This window comes from Haliotis cracherodii, unplaced genomic scaffold, assembly GCF_022045235.1.
Source record: "Haliotis cracherodii isolate W230 unplaced genomic scaffold, xgHalCrac1.p SCAF_16, whole genome shotgun sequence".
Taxonomy (NCBI): Eukaryota; Metazoa; Mollusca; class Gastropoda; order Lepetellida; family Haliotidae; genus Haliotis; species Haliotis cracherodii.
The window spans coordinates 13,749,896-13,761,274 of NW_027266271.1; positions in this window are offsets into that span (position 1 = coordinate 13,749,896).

Genomic DNA, 11,379 nt, shown 5'->3' on the forward strand with positions numbered 1-11,379 from the left:
GTCAGTATGGACAGAGGGGTTGGAGATGGTCAGTATGGACAGAGGGGTTGGAAATGGTCAGTACGGACAGAGGGGTTGGAGATGGTCAGTATGGACAGAGGGGTTGGAGATGGTCAGTATGGACAGAGGGGTTTGGGATGGTCAGTATGGACAGAGGGGTTGGGGATGATCAGTATGGACAGAGGGGTTTGGGATGGTCAGTATGGACAGAGGGGTTGAAGATGGTAAGTATGGACAGAGGGGTTGGGGATGGTCAGTATGGACAGAGGGGTTGGAGATGGTCAGTATGGACAGAGGGGTTGGGGATGGTCAGTATGGACAGAGGGGTTGGCGAAAGAAGGAGGGTTGGAACATGAAGGGTGGAGTATGTACAGAGGGGTATGAAAGGAGGGTGAGGATTGACGGAAGGTGGAGGGTGGACAGAGGGGTATGAAAGGAGGGTGAGGATTGACGGAAGGTGGAGGGTGGACAGAGGGGTATGAAAGGAGGGTGAGGATTGACGGAAGGTGGAGGGTGGATAAAGGTGTATGAAAGGAGGGTGAGGATTGACGGAAGGTGGAGGGTGGATAGAGGTGTATGAAAGGAGGGTGAGGATTGACGGAAGGTGGAGGGTGGACAGAGGGGTATGAAAGGAGGGTGAGGATTGACGGAAGGTGGAGGGTGGATAGAGGTGTATGAAAGGAGGGTGAGGATTGACGGAAGGTGGAGGGTGGACAGAGGGGTATAGAAACAGGATAGGAATGAGCGTATCAGTGATTGGACGGAGAGGGGTGGACAGAAGGTTGGAAGGATGGGAGGATGAGTGGCGATGGGCTTGAGGTGGGAATAGCCGGAGGCTGGTCATTGACGGAGGGATGGAAGTAGGGTGGGGTGGGCGGATGTATTGGACGAGCGATTAGGTCGTTATAATGGATGAATGGTTGGGGATGGTCACTATGGACAGAGGGGTTGGGGACGATAGAGCCAGAAGGGACGGAGGCCAGAGATGGACGCAGAGATGTGATAGGCGGAGGCATTTGAATGGGTAGGCCTCAGCGAAGGAATGAGGATTGAAGGATGGGCGGTTGCGGATGGAGGGGTTGTAGGGGACTGCCTGATTCGGGAGACCATTGTGGCTGACAGAGAACAGGTTGATCGTGGGAAACCCAATAACACCATGTACCCACTCGAGCTTGATCTGTCATTGAAGAGTCATGTTCTGTCGGCACCTCATCAATGAACACTTATAGAAGCGATGCTCCTTTGAGCGATGTGCAAACATATATGCAATACTATTTGAACCTTGCTTTCGACCCGAGTAAATTACTTTGAGAAATACCAGCAAACATAGGTTTCCCTTTTGAATTGCAATACACAGTTTTGATGCAATTTTTAAAACTATTTAAGTTTCAGGCTTGCTAAAAAGATAAGCGAAACATTACATGGGAATGCCCTAAGGCTTTATTGCTTGAACAGAATCAGATGTGTTGCGGTGACCAAACGTTCTTATCATATACTTCAGTGGGAAAGACTAAGTTTTCTGAAGTTGAGAAAAGTGACATTTTCATTGCAGTGAACATAACACTTGATATTTCACTGCGGTGAACATAACACTTTGAGGGAACTAGTGTCATACAAGAAATTAAATTAGCTCCCTTTATCTCTCTTTTTAGTCTCAAGCCCGTACAGAAATTGTAGACGTCCTTTTTACGTTAATTCCACATTGACAACGCAAAATAATGACAGATGGTAATTTATGGAGTTAATATCACTTCTTTCCGTTTGTTATTCTCTCAAAAATGTTTCGTTATAAACAGTTTTTTATTAATTCTTATTTAACTCTCCAATCGAGACTGTTCGTTTCGCAAAGCGTCATTTTTGTTACTTGACCAGCGTGTATGCTTACGCTTCCAACCGCGGTCTCCTAGTTTTCAAGAATATTTGTTTTGTTAAAGTTGATTTGACCAAGAAATTTTAATTATTGACCCTAAATATTTTTTGATCTTTGTTGTTTAAGATATTGCAAACACGTAACTGGTTTTAAGTCGCCAATACAAGGGGTGGTGAACCGTCCCTATGTGGTAGGGCGAGTAAGTGAGTGAGCTGGGTTTAACGCCGCTTTTATGGCAATAAATTAAGTACATATAGTTTGTTTAAAGACACACTTACTGTTGAATAATGTTTCTCGGTAGATCTCAGCGTAGTATTGTGAGTATGTTTCGTTGTTGCACTCTGCCATCAGAAATAGAACTACCAGAGTAAGATTTACTCGCCCAAAGACTCCACCTTAAGACAGAATATGTAGATTTTGTAATAGTAAGTCCATTTTCTAGCTGATTGTAGTTTTTACTCAGACCTGAGGTACAAACTATGGAAATGGAACATCCCATTATAACCTACAGTTTAGCAGTTGTCCCCTGTTGACACGGTCATACTTTAATGCTAAATGGTATTTATATTCGCATTATTATCCCAATAATCCCACCTTATCGTGTAATCACAATTGTTAACTGTAGGAATCTATTATTGTATCTGTATATATAACGTGTTTGTTAATGTATATTTGTATATATGCTGTGTTATGTGTCTGATAGGCCATATGGCCGGAGATTGTGTACTGAGTATGAATATTTTCATTGTCATACTTGCATTTTACCATGTATGACATTTTAATAAAATCTTCTTTTTTTTCTTCTTCCTCTTCTCTTTCTTCTTCTACTCCCGTGATATTGCGGGAATATTGCTAAAAGCGGCGTAAATGCCATACTCACTCACTCACTCACTCTTTATTTTCTTCTGCCTTCATCATTTTCTGCCTTCATCTTCTTTTTCATCTTCTTCTTCTTCTGCCATCATCTCATTCATCTTCTGTCTTCATCTTCTTCTGCTTTCATCTTCTTCATCTTCTTCTGCCTTCACCTTCTTCCTCATCTCCCTCTGGACGCGACGTTAAACCCAATTCCACCTCACATCATTTCCCTCTTCATGTTCTGCCATCATCTCTTTCATCTTCATCTGCTTCTGCTTTCATCTTCTACTGACATGATTTTCTTCATCTTATTCTGCCTTCATCTTTTTCTTTCTTCCTCTTCTTCTGCCTTCCTCTTTTTCTTCCTCTTCTTCTGCCTTCCTCTTCTTCCTCATCTTCTTTTGTAATCATCTTCTTATCTTCAACTTTCATCCTCTTCTTCATTTTCTTCTGCCTTCATCTTCTTCTGTCATCATCATGTTCTTCTTCTGCCATGATCTCTTTCTTTATCTTCTCCTCCTTCACCTTCTGCCATCATCTTCTTCTGCCTTCGTCTTCTTCTTCATCTTCTTCTGCCGTCATCTTCTGCTTCATCGTCTTCTGCCACCATCCTATTCTTCATCTTCTTCTGCCTTCATCTCCTTTTTCTCTTTTTCTTCTGCCTTCATCTTCTTCTTCTGTCATCATCATGTTCTTCTTCTGCCATGATCTCTTTCTTTATCTTCTCCTCCTTCACCTTCTGCCATCATCTTCTTCTGCCTTCGTCTTCTTCTTCATCTTCTTCTGCCGTCATCTTCTGCTTCATCGTCTTCTGCCACCATCCTCTTCTTCATCTTCTTCTGCCTTCATCTCCTTTTTCTCTTTTTCTTCTGCCTTCATCTTCTTTCTTCATCTTCTTCATCTTCTTCTGCCTTCGTCTTCTTCTTCATCTTCTTTCTTCATCTTCTTCATCTTCTTTTGCCTTCCTCTTCTTCTTCCTCTTCTTCTGTCTTAATCTTCTTCATCATCTTCTTCTGCCTTCGTCTTCTTCTTTCTTCATCTTCGTCTGCCTTCATCTTCTTCACCTCCTTCTTAGGAGGTTGGAATATTTTGCTTTGCTTTTACAATACGATTTCAGGATGGAAATAAACATAAGTCTTTGTTCTGTTGAAAAAAATTGATTTATAATAATGAAATAATGAAGTTATTGGAATATGATAAAGAAGGATGTTGTTGAATACTATCCTTCGGGTATAAATGTGGACATTGTGTTGTTTCTGAGGAATAAACGTAAATGGTACTCTGACATGAACATATGTTTAATGTGGTGATCTTGGTTAACTTTCGGACATGACAAAGACTTTTACGTGTGGTTTATTAGATATGACAGTGGTGTTGTTGGTGTTAGCTCCCTTGAGTTGTGTCTCCAACGACAACATAGGCTGGGCTGAAGATAGAGAAAAAAGTACATGACAGAACATATCGGTTTTGTTCACTTTCTCGCTATATAACTCGTCGGAGAGAAATAATGTACGACTCGTATTGGATATATTTCAGTTCCTGAGACTTTTTCATCGATTAGCTAATCTCGGGAGTATATACCTCGTCCTCGTATGTTGACACGGAGGAGTGCACTATATCAACGAGCAAACACAGGGCATTGCTGATATTTTCCTATGTCGCAGCTGAAACGGATTTACCCAGAAATCAGGCGTTCATTTTATAAGTAATAAGGGATCTATAATGCATTACAGTGGAAGAATAGGTGTATGTTGTAAGCGATATTCATCTTCCTGAGGCAGTCAACTGACTGTAATAGTCCAGTTTCCACCCTGGCCGAACTGGGCTTGAATGTCTGGGCTCGATCGTAGCGCCACCAGTGGATATTACGAGTTACATCCCTTCTATGTCCCTCCTATTGACTAATCAGATTCCGCTTCTTATATCGCCTGCATTTGCTTCAAACAAAATGGCGACTTCCGGTCAAGATCTGATCGATACTTTGATTCGGAACATATCTGTTGACTCCGAGTTGCGGTACACCTGCTTTGCAAATCTTGCAATCGACGGAAATCTGCGCGGCAGTTTACGAACTGGATGTGGATTTCGTTACGGGATTTTGATTGACTATGTATTGCATCGATAGTCCAGCCAAAATATAACTGCATGATTCCAGGATAGTTCGGCAAGAGCGGAAACTGATCTTTTATAGCCAGTTAACTCCCTTGTCTTGGGAAGATGATCAATATTCCCATTCAATTTCTGTTATTAAAGAGCACTTTGTTGCCAATAATCAGTTAAACGTCACAGTGAACAAAATGTAAGTAGTCTTATGACGGTCTGTAAATAATTTAATTGCAAGTGATTCTATAGTATTTGGCTAACCAGCAATGTTTTATGTTTGTTTCCATAAACCTAAAAAAAACCCAGGTCATGCCCACTGCCAGACTTCCTTTTGCTGATTGGCTGATGATAAAATGGGCGGGGCATCTGTTGCATTATATATCGCTGTATGATGTCAGTGATTTCGTTTCGTTTTTTACAATTTTTGTGTTAATGATTAAATGAACAGTTTTTGATGTTATCATTGTCAACGTATTCTTTCATAATTGGTCTCAATATATTTTGCGTTTATGGAGGTATAAACGTGGAAAAGTGTGCACACATCGTGTAAATCCCTTACATTGTCAATAATCGTGTTGTTGATAGCATGAGCAATAATGTGCATCCTCGGAGCATGATGATACACAATAACCTGATCACACATTATCATGACCTCATCATTATTCTACAAACGTTGGATAGATGTGGTGCGGTTTGTTTGATTGTCTTTTTTAACGCTGCACGCAGCAATATTCTAGCGGTCTGTAAATAATCGAGTATGAACCAGACAATCCAGTGATTGACATCATCAGCATAGATCCACGCAATTGAGATACGATGATAGCATCAACCAAATCAATGAGTCTGACCATCCGATCCCGCTTTTCGCCTCTTACGACAAGCATGGGTTGCTGAAGATCTCCACGGGAAGTGATGCGGTGATGATGTGTCCAAGTAAACATGACGTGGCAGATTAACATCATTAGCAGTTTGGGAGATGGTCAGTTCAACCGTAGTACTATTAACGTAATCAAACAAAACTGATCGTTGTACATGTACATCTTTCTGAACGCATCACTGAGACTTTGACCCAAACAGATGGTGTACTCTTTAGATGGAAAAATTGTTTGGTTCGATTGGCGATTTTACGAACGCTTCCAGTGATTTCATAAGAATATTTTTCACTAAAGACCATTCCCACCTTTAGACGAATAAAGTAAAATTAGCGTGTATATCAGAAATCACACATGGGTTAAACTGGATTGCAAGTTGCGCCGCCTAGTCGCGTCAGGATCCGCTAGTCATCCAAATTTCGGCCGGATTATAGGCAATGGTCTGTCAACATCAACCTGTGCTCATGGATTTCACCAAGGCGGTAAACGTCTCATTGCTGCGTCACTATGGACATCCTTCTAACATGAAGCTGAAAATACAGACCTACGGCTTTACCACACAGCTGAACAACTCACCGCGCTGGCATATCTCCACTTACAAGCCAATATTAGCACGTTTACATTTTGTTTTTTCTCCCTCATCAGCCACCGATCTTAAACTAACATTCTGCTTAACAAGAAATTACATCCATCCATTCGGCCCAAAGAATAGTTTTTGTCCCCCTCTAGAAAAATGTGACGAATATCCGATTTCAAAGATATTAGAGGAAGAGAAGATACGTTGTCCTTTAGTTTTGTCTCCATCGCTCAGTAGCGACCCTCTAGCGCCTCACGGGCAGCTTAGGTTGTATACTCCCCAGGGAGCTGAGAATGAAAATCGAGCTGAGAATGCTCACTGATCCATTGACCGGGGTAATAATAGTGTAGCGCTATGAGCATCCACTTGGTGAATGGAATCTGACGCATTTTACATGCATGATGATGATGATGATTATTATTATTAACATTATTAGTATTATTATTTCATGATGGTGAAACAGATGGTGACATGCACTAAACTCTTGAGGCCATGTCTACAACCAGTTGTATTCTCAACAAAGGCAGGTTTCTATTATTTTTCATTTTTTAAAGTTTCTTTCGCCTGTCCATCCCTTTTGATTAAGATGGGAAAAACACAACATGTGTTCTTACAGTCTTTATATGGTTACTCATTAAAATTGATGGTGATAGTCACACGACTGCTTCCTCCATCTGAAGCGATGCTATCTTGTGCCTCTACTACTTTTACCAGAAGATGCAGGCGTGGAGATATGTTCAAGATTACTGCACTTATATAGCGATGTGCATGCGCGCGCGAGTGTGTGCGTGTGCGTGTGCGTGTGCGTATGCGTGTGTGTGTGTGTCCGGTGTAATGCCTGTTTTATAGTGCTAGCCTCTTGGGATACCATGCCGCAGATAGCATGGATACTCCACACAGACACAGTATTCTCAACCCACCAGTCCTTGTTTTATACCCTTATTGCCGAGCGCCAGGAGGTAACTTTATATCTTAGTATGACGAGGCCTGGGATTACAACACCAACCAGCCAGACGCTCTAGTAGCTGGTCGACGGAAGCAGTTAGTATACAGCTACCGACTAGCGTGGAACAGTATGTCCGGGCTATACAAACAATACTATATTAATTTTGAAGTGTCTTCATTGTTGCTATGTAGGGCCTTGTGACCACATGACAATTAAAATAGTGGTATAACAGCTTCAGTCCAGCGCCACACTACTCTAAAAAACTAATGGGAAATTCAACAATGATGCTGTATGAAAGTTACTACTTTTCCGAAGAAAAACCCGTGCTATAAAACAGCTTACTATGACAGAGCAGTCTGTGTGATGCTGTGGTACTTGTATCGCGTGTCGTTGTAGCCGGGGCAGGATGCTAGTTGACAAGGAAGCAGGTGTAGCGTTGTTTCGTCGTGGCGTGTGTTCTGAAGCACTTGTAGGAGGCGGATTAGATGTCTAGGGATGGGGTTGGGGCATGCCTCTAACTTTTATTTATTAATAATTACTCATTTCAAATCTTATATTTCAAGAGGCCGTAACAGTTGTTGGCTGTAATGGGAAATGACCATTAAGTAGCATATACTCTTACTTGGAAAAAAAAATACAAACATATATATAAATATAAATAGTTTAATGAAAAAACCTAAGGTGACGAGCAAAAGAAACATTAACAATCAACATTGTTTGTTTCTAAAAAGAGAACAGGAAGATTCTATTGTGGTCAAAAGTCATGAATTAACAACATCATTACAAGTTGCGCCATGAATCAAGTAGGCCTAAATGTACCCAACTGTAGTTTGAGATGCATCAGTTGTGAGGGTGAAGGGTTTGTTTTGGTCGGGGTATGCAAGGATGAGGCTGTTGTGGGGGCTTGCTTTAGATTTTCGTATGCCTGTTGGCAACTGTTGGAGCATTCGGAAGACGTGTCTTTTTTCAGAAGGTTATATAGAGATGAAGCGATGTCAGAAGAGTTTGCTTCAAATTTGTGGTAATAAAATCTAAGAAATGGCACACGTCATGGAATCTTTAGAGGGTGGGAACTGTGTGACTGAATCTGTGTTTTAAGGATCGACATGGAAGCCATCTTTGCTGAAGATATGCCCTCAGTTGGTGACTTGTTTTGTTCCAAAAACGATTCCATCAAAAAAATACCATCGGGTGTAATGAAGGCCGACTTGTGTTTTGTATCTGCATGGAGTGGCATTTGCCAAAAGCCACTAGAACAATCAAGCACACTAAAAATAATGGAATGGATGTTGCCCGCAGCATCAACTGTATCTTCAAACGTGGTACAGTGGAAAATATAGGCTTTGTAACTGCATTGAGGTGTATATAATCTACGACAAAGCGGTAAGAGCTATCACGTTTTTTAACCATGACCATGGAAGAGTGCCATTAAGAGCTGGACTGATATTGGCTTCTAACCCTTGCAGAACTAGGCTGGAATTTCTGGGCTTGATCGTAGCACCACCAGTGGCTATTATGAGTTAGGTCCCTCCTACGTCCCTGCTATTGACCAACCAGATTCCATCTCTCATATCACTGTTATTTGCTCCAAGCAAAATGGCGGCGCCCATCAATTATCAAGATATATATTGTAATAAAATGGGTCTTACCCGTGAAGTGTATAAAATCACTTGAGCACCTAGATTTAAAACATGAAAGGATTTGCAAAATAACCGTCGACTCCTAATTGACACTACACATGCTTTGCAAATCCTACAGTCGACCGAAATCTGCACGTTGAAATCCATGTTGTTTACGAACCGGATGTTCGTTATGCGGTTTTGGTTGAACTATGCATTAGTTAGTGCAGTCCAAATATAACTCCGGAATTCAAGCCTAGTTCCGCAAGGGTGGAAACTGGACTTTTATAGTCAGTTCCTATTTCGTGATGATTTAAGTGAGTGTGTCCTAGTTCTGACAAATCTGAAGCAAAAAAGCTCCGTGACGTTAAGGGGTATTGTCATGGTGCATGGCTAGTCGTGGCGTCGGCCAGGGCCATCGCCTCACCAATAACGTTGACGAAGAAGTAGTCACAGTAATGGAAAAGAAGATGTGAGTACAAATATGTCAAGTTGACTGGGTTTTGCTGCATATGGTGTTGTAGAAAATGGTCTTTTATTATATAAAATTCTTTATTATACAGCTATTTTCATTGTTCTGTTTCAAAATCACCTACATCTATACAGTTATTATATTTTAGTGAACAGTAAGAACATCTTCACATTCTTTTCATAGATTGAATTTGAAATGAGCCCCTTTTCTCTTTGGATGGCTAGCTTACACCAGTGAGTTTTACTTACCAATTATAACAAATAGACTACCCTCCCCACCTCCACCCCATATAAAAATACTAGTATATATTCACTTTTGTCTTCATATGATATGATCCGATTTACCTGTATTTGTATGCTTTATTGATTGATTCCTACTAGACAATGAAGTACAACCGCCCCACACGTGTCTTTCTGTACACAGATTACAGAAGAGGTGTCCACATCTTTGTCATTGTTGGACCAGTTATTGTGATACTCCTCACAGTAACTATACACAGATATAGCGTTGCCCCACTGTGTATGTATTGTGCGCATATATATCCATGTAACGTGGTGCTTACTTTGACTGCAACCTTGTGGGAACGACGCCAGCGGATGACCTAGAACTTTTGCCCGGTCTGATAACACCGCCATGACATCTACTGTCAGTCGTGTTCGAAAACTCGTGTGTGCTGGGCACAGCACATCCGCCCGACAGGGCAGTATATGGTTACACAACGCTTGTCCGTTACCCCATGACCAGAAACGTTTCGGGCTGACTTGTGCATAGGCTGTTTCTAAATTCCAGGTTTATTTCATAAATAAATAATTCACTTTCACTGTGATTGAGTTCACTTAAGTGAGGGCTGAGTGAGGACCAAGTACAAGACGTCAAAATGGCCGACGTGACGGAGGAGTGTTTCGAAATTGTCAAAAAACGTCATTTGCCATCACTCGCCCCTTTCCGTAACCTACAAGAAGACTCGTCCCCTATCGATGAATGTTATGTGCGAAATTACGACACACCAGTCAGAATGCGCGTATGATTTCAAGTTCTTCGTCAAAGAATCCCTCAGTAATAATTTTTGATTTTACATATGTCTTCTATCTAAACATATATACCCAATATACACAGTTAAATGTGTTCAATCATACTGTATAGTCCCGCATGTCCAGATGTGCTTTAAATAGCATCTGAAGTAAATACAATAAATTTGGGAAATATAATGTGAACAATGAGTTGACAATTGTTTCAGGTATGCCCGTTTGCGCTAAGACGGAACCCGGTCGCAAAAATGGCCATGAGAGGGGCACGAGTCGCTTTTCGGCTTGTCCGGAATAACACGAGTTGGTCACGAATGAATAAACGTGTGTCGATGAGGTGAGAGTCATAACTGACGGACTATTTCAATGTGTGGAATAGGTGCTGAATTAAGTAAATTTATAGATCGCTTCAGAATACTTTTGACTGTCACTCTGTTGGGGAACAGAATCAATAGTTTTAATGTGCCTGTCTCCGTTTTGATCACTAGGATGGAACTAGGATTCCGTCACGGGAATGCAGTCAAACACTCCGACCTTTTCCAGTATTGCAAGAACCCGGAGTTCAAGATTAAGTCCTCTTAATCAGAAACAAAGGTTGTGTATTTATTCATGCTGTCGAATTCCCAGGGGTTTCCCCATGAATGCCAAAGTAATCCGTTAGAGTTTACGTCATTTCAAAAATGCCATCTCGGGAGAAACGATAATGTTGTTCTTACGCTTATGAACCTCAGGTTCGCGGTCATGCGATCGGCATCTTCTCCAGTGGGAAATCTGTAAATCGTGTAAACATCACAATAAAAAGACAATATTTAAAGAAAATGGAAGAAATTTATGAAAACAAATTTTATAGTTATTCCAGTTATGACATCGTCCCTTGTATGTTTTACTGGTGTTGGTCTGTGGTTACCTTTGTAATGCAATTAAATAGCTATTAATCAGCTTGAGCAATGAGCGAGTTAAAATTTAACGTCGCATCGGCTTCATTTCAACCTTATAGCAACGAGTTTGGGTAATGTTTTTATTCAACACACTGTACA